General features: G+C 48.4%; 1 protein-coding gene across 1 annotated transcript in view; it reads left to right on the top strand.

Moving 5' to 3' along the window:
* Positions 1-14,457, top strand: part of EXOC2 (exocyst complex component 2) — a 1,143,674-nt gene that overhangs the window by 63,494 nt on the left and 1,065,723 nt on the right. The gene's annotated exons all lie outside the window — the stretch shown is intronic.

The raw sequence follows: 14,457 nt of genomic DNA, 5'->3' as shown, positions 1-14,457 counted from the left end.
CTCAGCCATCCAACCAGCATTCGCATTACCAGAAGTATAATTGCCCTCTGGCTCCATCCTCTAAGTAGATCGAAATCAGCTACATTCTCATCAATATGCACCTTTTCTGCCATGTTAAATAGCTTAGCTAAAGGACCCAGGATATCCAACACCTTATCCTGGCACTTTTGCAAAGAGTCCTCTAATCCGTTCCTTGGGTCTCTACCCATTCTAAATAAAAAAACTGATCATCTCCGGATCCAAATTAGGAGTCATGCATACTTTCTCCTCTATCACTGGTCGTGAACATTCAGCTTTTAGTGCTCTATGCACCTCCTTATCTAAAGGGTTTCTCAACCATTCGTTAAAAATATTGCTCAGGTGCTACATTGGCTACCATTCTCTGCTTCTCTGGTGTCTAATGTTAAAGGGAGAGAATATCTCCTCATCAAAAAGATTCTTCAGGACATCTTTTGAAATTTGCCCTATATTTACCACAAACTCTTCATCAAATTCATCATCCTGAGTAATATAATATCCTAAATATATTAGTTTAATTTCCTGTTCTCATTGTCAGGAGACCAAACTTCAAAGTTATTAAACTCCCCATCCAATTGGTCATTCAAGACAATACCTCTTTGCATGCCGCTAGGGATACCCTTTCCTTTCGTGTGGCTAGGGATTCCTTTCTATTTTTATGGCGTCAAATCCACTTTTGGTTCCTTTCCTCATATCCACTTCCTCTATATGTTTTGTCTTTTTCAACCTTTTTCTGCCTCTTACTCCTTTCTCTTCATCCTCTGATAAAGAAAAACATTCTTCGCAAGACTCTCTTTCCCTTTTTTGTCCCGATAAAATATTTTCCAAAGTTTTCTTAACCTTAACTCTCATTTCTCACTCTATAGTTTTTTTAATTACCTCCTCATTAAGGTTCGCACTGGACATCCCCACAGTAGGTCCTTGCTCTGCGTCCACAGCTATTCCTAATCCTGCAAAACTCAACTATCTCTCAATAACAATCTTTCTCCAAAAATAAGTATCTAGTTAATTCATTTACTCAAAATTATCCTCCGCACAAAACAATATAGCTTTATCCTGGTCGAAAAAAAACATAAGGAATCAATTGTTATTCGTAACTGTTGATTCAATTCAATCGGTAGCTTAATTTCCATTCACCTTAATGTAAATGTTCCTAAACCAAAATGGCTGCCGTAATCTCGCAAGATCACAGTAGCCGAACCAGTTCTCTCCCTTGCTTCCACAGAGCAATGTGCATGGTTTACAACGCGACTGCTCCGATCCTGCTCTCAATCAGCCCGCATGCATTGTGTTGTGATGGGTTTTCTTACCTGGTGTCCCTGGCTGCTGGCTCTCGCTGACTGCCGTAGGGTTCTTGGAATTACTCTGAGTTCTGAGTGCGGGCGGCATTCTTGGAGAGCTGGTTGCCGGAGATAGCTGGTTGGGATCCCCGTCTTGCGAAGGTCACTGAATAAACTTACCTTGTTGGAGCCTGAAGCTGCCTACTTTCCTTCCTTTATACTTGAACACATTGCTCGGTTGTCTCCTTTCAAAAGAAAAGACTCTCGCGCTGGGCACCTGAAGCGCGTGCGCTCCAACGGACACTCGGAACCCGGAGCACCGTGCAAAGCCCATAAAACTTCATATTGAAATATGGTAACTTTTTCACATTGAATTTAACTACCCCTTATTAATCCTACATGTAAAAACTATTGAAATATGGTAACTTTTCCACATTGAATTTAACTACCCCTTATTAATCCTACATGTAAAAACTAAACATTTGACATTTTAAACCTCAAATACACAAACTCCATTTAAAATAAATATTATAATTGTAATGATGTGAACTCTTCTGTACATTAGAAGCTCTTCTACTAGCAGCACACTATTAACACCAACAATTCATTCATCAATAAACTCTCAAAACTCTTATATATAGTAAATGTAAAGAATACTCATCTCCACAGGGGCAGCATTTAAAAGAGGAATGTTATGTGCATGGGACTGTTGGTAGAGTATTGTGTTCTGTTTCTAGATTGTTTTGAATTGTTGCAAGTTCTTTAACCCCTTCCATGCTGATGACGAACCCCAGCTGTCATGCACTACGGTGCTCGTGTGCTGATGACGGCTGGGGTTCGTCACTGCCCGCCCCTGTTCGTGCTGTTTACAGCACACCAGGGGAATCGCGGCCGCACGGAAGGGGTTAAAGGTGCTGCAGGAGTGGCAATTTAAAGGTTATACATAAGTGTAGCCTCCGGTCTTAAAATGAAATCACTTTCTTTGTCTTCTTCTCAACCTTCCTGTTTGTAGTCCACTCACTCTGCTCTGGCTAGAGCTAGGCCATAGACCACTCACACATAAAGTAGGTCTCAGACCACTGCTTTATTGGCAAAGGGTCTGGACATCTGCAGAACAAGTGCCCTATCTGGTGGGCCTAGAGACATTTCTAAAACTTTCTGGGGCTGCCAGGCTTCCATGGCTTGGGTTCATCGAAGTCACCTAATTGAGCTTGGGTGCGAGAATCTTTGAATGAATCCAGAAATGCATGCAGAACTCCTAAGTCTTCTCAAGGGGCAATAATGGAGGCATGCTAATGGTGAGATCTGTAGGAATAGGACGGTGGGCTCTCTTACTACAGCCTTCTTCAAGTTTAAAGTCTACTTTTTGGACGATTGCATGGACGAGATTGAGCCCCCACTCGCCAAAGTACTGTATATCAAAATTCCAGATTGTGACATTGCCACTCCGTACAGTTACCACTAAATGAGCATGTTTTTTTTGCCCCCATTTTCATGTTCATAGGAGGTAGTGGATATAGCCGCTGTGCCACCATATGGGGACTAGTGACTTCAGGACAGCTTCTAGGATATTAAGAACTAATACAACACAACCTATTGTATTTGCTGTCTCGCTGTTGAGATGTAGACAAAAAAAGATAGCGCCTTAAATATTGTGACGGTTGGAACCTGAGTTAGCCTCTTGTGCTGTGTATTGGATCATATGTCCTTTTCTTTTTAGATTTTATGCTTGTTGGGTTTTATCCATGACCATGATTGTTTCTATTTAACTGTGCTGATATTGTATGAATTTTAAGCCCACCATGATCCCAAGGCTTCCTAATTGATTTATTGCCCTTAGGTTTGTATTATGGATAGGGACTGCACCTGCACTCAACAAATTATGCTGCTACTGTATGCATTTTAATGTTATATCAATTTGTGAGATGATTTCAAATTGTTCTATTGTATTGATATTTTGTTCAATGTGCTTTTATGGCAGTTCTTGCCAAATAAAGAATATTTTCATTTCAATATAAGAGTAACAATAAATGAGCAAATAATCAATTTCTATTCAATATTTATCTGTTTAATACTGGCACACATTTCACAAAGATTTTGCCAACTGTGAACCATAGCTTGTTTTGTTGCCAATTTTTTTTTAAACTAAAATAATGTCAGAACACGATATATATTTTAGTCATTCTTCCATACATACCCTCACAAAAATAATTTAGGTTAAAAAAACTAGAAATTCACTGAAACAACAAAGGTATATTAAAATTCCAGTTAGGGGTAATACAAATATCTGTTTTCATTTAAAAAAAACAAAAAAAACCTTAGTCATGCACTGGAAAAAAAAAACAGTTAATGTAACCTAACTATAACATTACTTTAACCTTTGTTTTTTAAGTGAGTAGACCCGTACTATAACTTTTACATTTTATTTTCTCCCCTGGGACCGTGTCTCGATGCACAAAAGGGCGTCCTTCCACTTTCCTCTCAGGTTACTGCCTGCCAATCACAGCATTGCTCTTAGCGTGTGGCTCTGCGTATACACCGCGGTGGATCCGCGTCTCTAGATATACATAAATCATTTTACTTTAATAACTCCAAAGCTACTGAACAGATTTACACCAAATTACAACAAGCATTTGCAGTGCAATTGGTCTCGCCTTTGGGAACTAAGCATTTAGCCATGCAGCACATTATTGTGGGTACAGCAACATTTACTGGTGCATTAAAAGTGCCTGGCCTCCCGAAGCTGCCGTATTTGATGAAAGCGAAGGCTAAGAATGAATGCTGAGGGGGCGTGGCTTAGCAAGCCAGCATGGAGGAATCATGCTAAGTAGGCTATGCCCAGCCTTTCCATTGATCCTGCTCCTCCGGCCACGATACCTCCCGCTTGGCTTGGCAAGAGGTAGGGAGACTTGGCGCCGCTTGCCGGCGCCGCTTGTGGACCTGTGCTGCATCCTGTGGAGGCGGTGTTGAGGTGGCTGGCCCTGAGTCCCGAGGGCAGCTCCAAGACTGCGGGCTCGAGTACTCCCCTGCTGGTGGATCCTTAAGGAGGCGGAGCCTTTGAGGCTGGTTTAATCCCCCCGGCGGTGCTGCGTAGAGGACTTATTTCCTCGCCTGGAGGCAATCCTCGCTTGTGTGCTGGTGTCCCCTGCGGAGCGGAAAGCCCCCCCTGTTGATCGGCGGTCAATCGGACCGCAGTGGGGAGAGCGCAGACGACTGTGGAGGCGCCAGCGTCGGATGCCGCCATTTTGAGACCCCTGGCTGCGGAGCTCCCGACCCTGTGGCTGGCCCGCTAAGCCTTGGTGTCCCGCCTGGGGGTGTCTGGAGCCTGCGGGGGCTCGCGGTGCTGACTGCTCGGGCGCCTGCCCTGCCTGAGGCCTTGATTGGTGTGCTGTTTGGGCCTGCTGACGCCTGGGGACCACAGCCTGGTGTGTGGCCCCCAGGCGCTTTCCGGTGGATTTTTGGGCTGCGGTGGTTGGCCCGCTCTTCGGTGGATGGGGGTGAGAATCTGCCCACCTGCCAAGATCCCCCAGTGATTCCCAGCCCTTCCAGGGATCGCTCCTCCCCGTTCGGCAGCCGGTCTGGACCGTGGGGGGGGGCGTGATACGGGTGGTGAGTGGTCGCCTCCCCGTTGGGCCCTGGGACGTGGTGTGGAGGCCTGGTGTTGGCTGGATGCTCTCTCATGGTGGGCCTGGGTCCAGCTGGGGCGCTTCTCTCCGGGCATCTCTCACCCCCCCTTCCCCAGGTCTATGTGGGGGTTGGGCGGTGCGGTCGGACCGCATGGGGGTGCGGATTGGTGGCCATAACCCGTCCAGTGTTCTGGATTCCCCTTGGTGGCCCTGGGGTGCATCCTTGTGGACCTGTGTGGCTTCTTGGTGGACCTGTGGTGGCTTGTGCCACGTCCCGTGTGCCTGCTATCGGCAGCCCATGTTCTGAGGGCCTACTGTGTTGGATCCATGCTGTGCTCCTTGACATCCAGGGAGGTCCCCTCACCCTCTGGTGCACTGCTGGGCATTGAGATTTGCCTGCCTGGTGATCACTGTCGGGGAGTGCGGAGCTGAGACACTTGGCGCCCGGGGGAACGAAGGGATTAGTGTGTGCACCTCGGCGGCCGCATTGCCAGCTGGGTCGGGCTGGCCGGGCCGCTGCCTGACAGTAGTGCCGCCTCTGTGTCCCCTACATTGCCCTGCCGCCCAGGGGTGGACTTTGCCAGCGCCTGTTTACCTGGAGGGGGGTCACGAAGGTGTACCCGGTCCACCGTGACCAGAGACCGAACTGGTGGGGGGTCCTCCAAGCAAAGTACATTGGACAAATTTGCGGGCCCTGTGGCCCCCACGGCGGCAACGGGTGGGGCCCAGGGGTATGTTCCAGACCATGCCGCTCTCCTAGCAGCCATTACACAATCTAGGGACGCTCTTGATGCCAAAATTGGGGCGGTGGGTTCAGACGTTATGTTGTTGCGCCATGTCCTGCCGAATGCCGTGGCACGCATCACTGAGACTGAAACACGGATAACGGGGGTGGAGGATGTGGTGACGACCTTGCAACAACGAGTGGCATCCCTGGAGAGTACCCAGCGGGGTCTGGCGCTGAGGGTGGAGGATGCTGAGGGCCAGGCGCGACGCAACAATCTCCGCTTTGTTGGTTTTCTGGAGGGGTGCGAGTCTGGAGATATGGAGAGGCTCCTTACCCAGTGACTGGAGAGTTGGCTACCCCCGACTCCCGGTCTAAATGCTTTGTGGTTGAGCATGCCCGCAGGGCCCTGATGCAGAAGCCCCCTCCGGGAGCTCACCCGAGGCCAGTGATTGCGAAACTACTTAACCATCTCGACTGGGATGCAATCCTGAAACAGGCCCGGGCCAAAGAACCATTGCTGTATAATAATGCCCATATCCTTATATTCCCGGACTATACTAAATTGGTCCAACAACAGCGGCAATCATTCCTCGCGGCTAAGGCCCGTCTGCGAGTACTTAAGCTCCCATATACATTGCTGTATCCGGCCCGGTTGTGGGTCGTCTATCCCTCACACACACATTTTTTTTTACTCCCTGTAGGAGGTGTTCCAGTGGACGGACGAGACGGTGCGGCTGCGTCCTCACTCGCCGCCCGGGAGAGACTCTGACTCGTCCTCGAGTGGGGTGGTTCGAAATTTGCCTGGTGCCTGGGGGAAGGGGTCCAGACGCTCCAGGTCCAGAAGGCTGTCCAAATCCGGCGATATCCCGTCACGAGTGGATCTGCTTCGGGTCAAGCACCAGCTGATTGTTTTCTGTGATTTTGTATTTAAGGTTTTCAGAGACCTTAGAATTAGCCGGAGGAGCCCGAAGATGGCCGGTATTTCTGTTGGATATTTCCAGACAGGGATAGGGGCCAGAGGACTGTGGTTTGTAAGTTCGGGATCCATTGGTGAGTGAGGGGTGGTACCTCCTGTTGGGGTCTGCCTGCTTTGCCCGCCGTGACAGATACTTCACTGTTTTTGAGGTATAGGGTGGGGGCAGGGAGTTGGTTGGGTTGTTCAGGGGAATTGTTGTTGTTTCTAAATCGCACTGTTTAATTCCATGTCGGGGCCTTGCTACACTATCTGTCTTGGGCCACCGGGGTTCTTCATGTTCGTGATGCTTGTACATGGCCTCCATTATGGCTAGACCGTTAGGAACCTTAGGGTCCATGCGCATACTGAGCTGGAATGTCAGAGGGGCGTTTGATAAGATTAAGAGCGGAGCAATTCTTAAGCAGGCAAAGCGCGCTGGCGCCAATATTTTAATGCTGCAGGAGATGCCCCTTATGGGGACGAAAGCACAGTGTTTTCAGTGCTCCGGATATGTTAAAGCGTTTCATTCGAGCTTTGTGTGGAGATTCCGGGGAATCGCCGTCTTGATCCATAGACGAGTCCCTTATATTCACATTAAGAAGTGGGGCAATACACAGGGCAGATACATCTTTCTCCAAGGTACGTTGAGGGTTGAGTCCATGATATTGGGTAGCGTTTATGCCCCACCACCGTTGTCCTGGGGATTTGTAGAGAAACTTGTGACCGTGTGGATGGATATTCCAGAGGGCCTGGCAATGGTTGGTGGGGATTGGAATCATGTGTTGGATGTTGTCATTGATCGGTGGAGGCCTGATGGGGCCTCGGCTGTTCGCCACCCCACCAAGCTTCATTCCCTAGTGTTGGGCCAAGTTTGGGATGATCCATGGCGCAGGTTGCATGGCTGGACCCAGGGGTTCACTTATCTCTCGGCCGTCCGTGACTCTTTTTCTCATATTGATTAAATCTTTGTGTGTTGGAGGCCTGCTGGCAGGGTGGCAGAGGCGGATATTCTCCCTCGAGGGCTTTCGGATCTTTTGCCAGTGGCCAATATTCTGCGTGCTGGATTGGCACACGTACCTTTCCGGTGGCGCCTTTCCACATGGAATCTCCAAAATGAGGAGTATAGGGAACATATGGAGGGAGCCATCAATCAGTATTTATTGCATAATATAGGGTCGGTGTCGGCGGCGGAGTCTTTGTGGGAGGCAATGAAGCCCACCCTTCGCGGGGTGGACATTTTGTTCTGCGCGGCAGCGCGTCTGGTCCGTAGGGAATCTCTTATTCGGGCGGAAGCTAAAATTATGGATCTGGGAGAGTCCAGCACAGACGAAGGGGGGCGGTTGGTCCGCCGCCAATTGTCGCTTGCGCAACAAGACTACTCGTCCCTCCTGCTAGATGAAGCCCGCCAGGCATAGTTAGCAACCCGAAGTAGGATATACCAATGGGGGGGACAAGTCGAGTAAACTCTTACATAGATTGTGTCAAGGGACGACGGGCTGCATGGTCCTCCCGGGTATTGTCGGATCCAATGGGATACCGATATCAGACCCGTCCGCCATCGCAGAAATTTTTGCGGCATACTATGCAGACCTCTAAGCTCCTAGGGAGTGCCTGCCAGCAGCGGTTATTGGACCGTCCATTCTCGGAGGATGAACTGGGGTCTGCCCTTTGGGAGTTGCGACCCGGTAAGGCGCCGGGTCCTAATGTCTTCCCGAATTAATTTTTTATGCCGTATTTCATGCAGCTTGGCCCTCATTATCGTAACGTGGTGGAGGAGGCCAGGGAGCTTGTCGTCTGCCCAATGACTGGCAGCATGCAGAGGTGGTGGTCTTCCATAAATTCGGTAGTCCTCCCGAGCACCATGCATTTTACCGTCCTTTCTCCCTTCTCAACGCTGAGGCCAAGGCACTAGGTAATCGTCTCTGTCCCCATATCTCTTCTATTGTCCATCCGGACCAAGTCGGGTTTATGGCTCAGCTGGCGACCTGCCATAATATTCGTAGAGCACACACAGCAATCGCGGCAGCCAAGGGTCTGGGGGTACACGCGGCAATATTGCTCGCAGACATAGATCGTGTTTTTGATTCATTGAGCTGGGAGTATCTATTCGCACTTCTGCTTAGATTGAATTTAGGACCTCGCTTCCTGTCCTATCTGTCTCTACTCTACCCGGACATAATGCGTCTGTGCGCGTGGCGGGTTCTGTCTCGTTTGTCTTTCCCATTGGTCGAGGCACCAGGCAGGGGTGCCCCTTGTCACCCTATTTGTTTGCCTTGGCAGTACAGCCTCTGGCCGCATGGGTGCGTATTGATGCGCAGGTTGCTGTTCTCGAATGGGCTGATGGACTGTCGGATCGCATAGCTTTATATGCGGATGATGTGCTGTTCTTTCTTACTAAGCTGGACAGGACTGGCCTGCGGGTGCTGTGCATAATGCAGGTGTTTGGAGAGACCACTGGCCTCTATATGAACGAGCGGAAGTCTACTCTGTGGGACTTGGGCGGAGGGGATGATCCTGGTGTCTGGGCCGCCGCTGTACAAGTGGTGCACGGGGGCTGAAATATTTGAGTGTGTTCCTCTCTGACTCGCGGCCGACAGCCTGGGACAGAAACCTAGTGCCGGTGTGGAATAGGGTGCGCAAGGCTAATAAAATCTGGTCCTACATGCCCTTATCTATATATGATCGCTCAACTATTTTCCAAATGGTCTCTCTTCCTTGTCTGTTATACCAGCTACAAAATCATCTGTATCCTATATCTTCGGGATGGTTCCGCCAGGTCAATATGGCCTTGGGCCAGTTTTTATGGGGTGGTGGGGCTTCCAGGGTGGCTCTCCGATTTTGCTTCCAGTCCACATATTGTGGACTGGACATCTGACATCCTTTCGTACTATATGGCCTCACACTTATTGGTCCTCAACGAATGGCGGTATGGGGATAGGTCATATCCGGCATATGAAGTGGAGCGACGATTGATGGGCGATCACTCGCTGCACATGCTCCTATACTGTAAATGTAAATGTAAATGTACATGTATTTATATAGCGCAAATCACCGACCCGGTATCTAAGCGCTTGCTTAGGGAACCCGTCCTGGTATTTCCCTGTGAGATAACCCCGGCAGGGTATCCGCAAGTTGAAAGCCAGGCATCCCGCCACGAGGGGCCGTTGTGGAGATTAAGCAAGCTATTGCCCAGAGTCGCAGAGTGTGAACCCATGAATCGACTAGGCACCGGAGCGAGAATTGTTGAGTCCGTGGACATTTTAGGACTCAAGACCCCGCCGAGCCGGGAATTGAACCCTGGTCCCGGGCTGACCTCTGCTTCCAGGTCTGCCTCCTCTAACCAGTGAGCCACACTTCTCCTCCACCCTTGCGGCGCTCCTTGCCGAGTGTGACACAGCTCGTGTTTCAGATATGGAGGCAGGCGTTGCGGAGGACGGGTTGGTAGAACTGCCTGACTCTGGAGACGCAGCTGTGGCAAACCGGACGCTGCCGCAGTTGGAGGCCTTCACTGGATTCCCAGATTGGGACGCGATTGGGATTTCTACCCAGGGGGGTGTTATGTGGGGGCCTGTCTTGAAATCGTTCCAGGACTTGCAGAAGGACTTTCAAATGCTGCGTACACAATTTTTTAAATATTTGCAATTTTGTCAAGCGCTCTCCCCTAGCTTGGTGGGCCCGGAGGAGCTCGCTGACTTCAGTCCGGTGGAGGCAAAAGTTTTCATGGGGGATTTGCAAGACCATAAAATATCTCAAATTTGCCAGTCTCTGGTCACGCACAGCTCCCCATCTCTACAGCGTCTTCGTGGGGCATGGGAGGACAATGTGGGCTCACTTGAGGAAGAAGACTGGACGGAGGCCCTCGCCTACCTCGCGTGGCGGCTATAGCTATGACCCTTCGGCTCATCCAGTTTAAATACCTCCATAGTGTATATTTTACTAGAGTCAGGCTGTATAGGGTGGGCTTGGTGGCTTCCCCGGAATGTCTTCGCTGCATACGTGAGGAGGGCACCCTCCCTGCTACATACTGTACGGGATTGTTCTGCGTTGGTGAGGTTTTGGCGTGGTGTAATGACATGCCTATCAGAAGTTCTGGGTTGGGATCTCCCTCGTTCCCCTATATTAGTGCTCCTACATGTTATGGATGCTATAGGAGGCTCATTTACAAACAGCACCTTATGCTCCTGGGCTTTACCCTTTCCCAAACGCTACATTGCTAGAGCCTGGAAGGCAACAGCTGCACCCTCCGTCTTGGTGTGGAAGGCAGGACTGGATTTTTGCATGGGGATGGAGGCCCCCGTTTTTTTATAGCAAGAGGGTGCCTATGTAAACATTACAAAATCTGGAAGCGCTGGGCAGATTATCGGGGACTGGAATTGGAGCCAGTTCCGGCACAGGGATCGCATGGACTGTAGTTTTCTCCTCCCCCCCTTATTGGAGGGGTCAGCACCATACATATACCGGGTGGTATAGTGTCTTCTCTGAAATCTATCATAGTGAGTGTAGAACTGTTGCTTCAACTATGCATGTTGCTTTTGCTTGATTGACAGTGCGATGGGGCGTTGGGTGGGGGTATTATGTTTATTGTTTATCTTTGTTGGGTTTCATTTGCAAGTCCTTTCATTATTCCTTTTTTTTCATAATCCGAGAAAAGTGTCAGTCATGATACTGTATAGTGATGCTATGGAAGTCTATGGGTTACAGAGCTCTGCTGTATGTGCATTTGACAAATAAAATGTTTTTTTTTAAGGAATGCTAATCAATACAAAAGCATATGCATAACCATAACCATAATAAGGAATATTTCCAGCAGCTTTTCTAATCAGTATAGAGGACTCCACATACTGGTAGATATGGATCAAAGAAAGGGGTCGTGATGACAGAGGTCAGAAAAAGCAGTGAAGAAACTCCATAGATATCTTTTTAAGACACAAAGTAATACTTCATGAGGTTTGGGTAAACTTGGAACAGTCCGCCTAAATCTGAATAGACAAATAGTACATAAACAGTAAGGAGCCCAGCCCAAATTCAGAAATGAGTATTTTTAAATGCGTGCGGAGCCTTAGGCTTCTGTACAAAGCAAAGTCCGACTCACTTTGGAAACAAGCCCTCTGATACAGTACTCCGTGTCTCTCCCGTCCCAAATGTTGAATGGTGATGGTGATGGGGAGGTGGAGTATAAATACGGTTGCACTGGTCGTAATTAGTAGGAAGTGAACCGGGGTGTGTTGCCAAAAATAGTGTTTCTGTATGGACTGCGCCGGGAATGGCCCAAAAAAAAGGCTGATTGTATTTTTAAAGAAAACAACGTTGACTGTTCGATATTTTACTCAAAGTGAATGAAAAAGGGCAACAGACTTTACTACATAAGGCAGATTTCCAAAAACTCCGGCTGTTCAAAATTAATCGAGGACAGAGTTACAATTATGTAGGAGGAAAGACGGGAATAAGTTTAAAGAAATCATGAATAATCCTGTTTTTTTAACGTGATAGGCCATCGTACTCTGGTGCCATTCTGGATGTCAGTATCTTATTTAGAACCTTTCTCAAGCTGACCCACCAAAAGGAATCATGCACAAGTGAAATGATGGGCCGGGGGCTGGTTTTCCAGGAGATGGGCGGTTGTGTATACTTTGCTGATGCCTTGCCTGTCACCCTTCGTTGGAAGCTGCCAACGAAGGGTGCTTCCAGTGTATTAACAGCCGCAACAGTGCACGAGACAGAGGGCTACGGTGTTTTGCATGTGACATAAAATGTTGGAAAAATCTAGTTGGGCGAGCCCTGCACAACAAAACATAAGACATGCGGGTGCCATTGTTAAAGATAACGCGCGGCGTGGTGCACTGCCCAATAAAAAAAGAGAATGTTGCAGCACACATTAATGCAACCGAAACAATAAGAAACACATCTAAAATTATACGAACATGGTATCGGGAAAGTGCAGTCTGGGAAGTGCGGAGCTTTCGTGCCTGCAACATCAGCTACGAAAAAGTAATTAACAAAAGAGTGCTGACAAATTGTAAATTAAATATACTGAGTAAGATTGCATGTAACAGGGGCAGTCATTATGAGAGGTTGCAACAGTAGAAAAGGATGGACTACTAACCAAATTAACCAGTGAAAAAGAAGCATTTATAAAAGACAGTTCAAGGAGCCAATGAAAAACATGGGTGGAGCTTAAAGCTGATATTCTCAATACATCAAGTCTCGAAGACACAGCACAAGCACTGCCTAGATGAGACCTAAAAAGTACTCTTTCTGTCTGGACCAAGATCTGGCTTTCTGCCAAATATGATGTAATTCCTTTCGGCCGACTGGCACACTACTTTTGAAAATGTTGTGAATATTCGTCAGCAGCGCCAGTGCTATTAGCAAAACTCTCTTTCCCCCTACCCTCCCCCTTAACTGTACTTACCATGCATGAGAAAGCCATTGCGTGGTAATGCCTGCGTTGTTACCGCTGTTTCCCCTTAATATTGCGGTTTCTCTTCAAATGTTGCCCAAATAATACACTGCACTGGAAATAACAGAGCAATAATCCAGCCCTGAAAAATAGTCTATCCTTGATCTTCTTAATTTTGCATTGATGTGTCTGTATTGAATTGAATGCATTGTTGACAGAACCCCTTTCTGTACTGGTGTATTGCATAGTGACTTCTTTAGTTCTTCGGATGCCTTGTGACACTTCTGAGTCCAGATCATCTTTTTGGACTGCTGCTTGGAGATCAAAGCTGCCAATAAGGCAGCAATACTTCCATTGTTTGCCACAAAATTCCTATAATACTCTGAGTCCTAGAAAGGCCCTCACCTCAGTCTGGATAGTAGGTGCCTCCCCCTCATCACAGTTTTCGCATCCAACAGGCGAATCTTCCAGTTCCACATCTCATGCCGAAGGTACACCCGCTCATCCAATCTCTCACCACCCTTATTCATGACCATGACATGACCCAGCACTGCACAGAGAAAACCCACCACAGAGGGACAACCCTGGATGCTATCATCGCGGATAGAAAGACAATTTCAATTGACCACATCATCCCAGTGGACTGGTCAGCCCATCACGCCATCCTCTTTCATATCAATCATTCAGCGCTTTCCGTCCCTCCCACTCAAACCTCCCCCAAGTGGATCAGAAACTTATCGAGAGTCCCCCCTGACAAGCTAGAAAAGGGTCTCAGCTCACTCCTTCCGAACTCGACGGAACTCCTTTCAACCAAAGAACTCACTTTGTTTTATCATTCCAACCTGGAGCTCTGCCTAGACCAGCTGGCACCGAAGAAACTAAAAAAACAAAGAACCATCCCCTCCAGATCTTGGTTCTCCACTGACATTAACGATGAAAGAGGACACCTAAGATCCCTGGAGAGAACCTGGAGGTCCAACACCTCCTCCCTCAACCGGGACCAGCTCAAGGCAGCCCGCAAAAGCTACCATAACCATATCAAGAACAAAAAGTCGTCCTTCTTCTGTGCGGCCCTTGACAATGCCAAAAACCGCCCCAAAGAACTCTTCAACATCATCAGGAAACCAAATCTCCATTCCTGTAACAGTAGACATGGTGGCGTCCAAATCCCAATGTGACGACTTTGCCAGCTTCTTCAACGAAAAAATTGCCAAAATTGATCGATCACTCGGCACTATGCCCTCCTCCCACCACTCTGCAACTCTCCTTTTAAGACCAGCAAACACATCAACCCGCTGGTCCTCCTTCCAACCCATCCAGGTTGAACTGATAAGCAATCTCATAGCCACCGCCAAACCCTCAACTCACTCCCTTGATCAGCTTCCCCCGATATTGACCAAAGACTTGAAGCTCACTCTAGCCCCCATCTGGGCCAAGATCATCAACAGCTC

This window comes from Lissotriton vulgaris, chromosome 4_1, assembly GCF_964263255.1.
Source record: "Lissotriton vulgaris chromosome 4_1, aLisVul1.2, whole genome shotgun sequence".
NCBI classification, from domain to species: Eukaryota; Metazoa; Chordata; class Amphibia; order Caudata; family Salamandridae; genus Lissotriton; species Lissotriton vulgaris.
The sequence above is the reverse complement of the archived record's forward strand: the minus strand, read 5'-3'. Positions and strand labels throughout refer to the sequence as shown.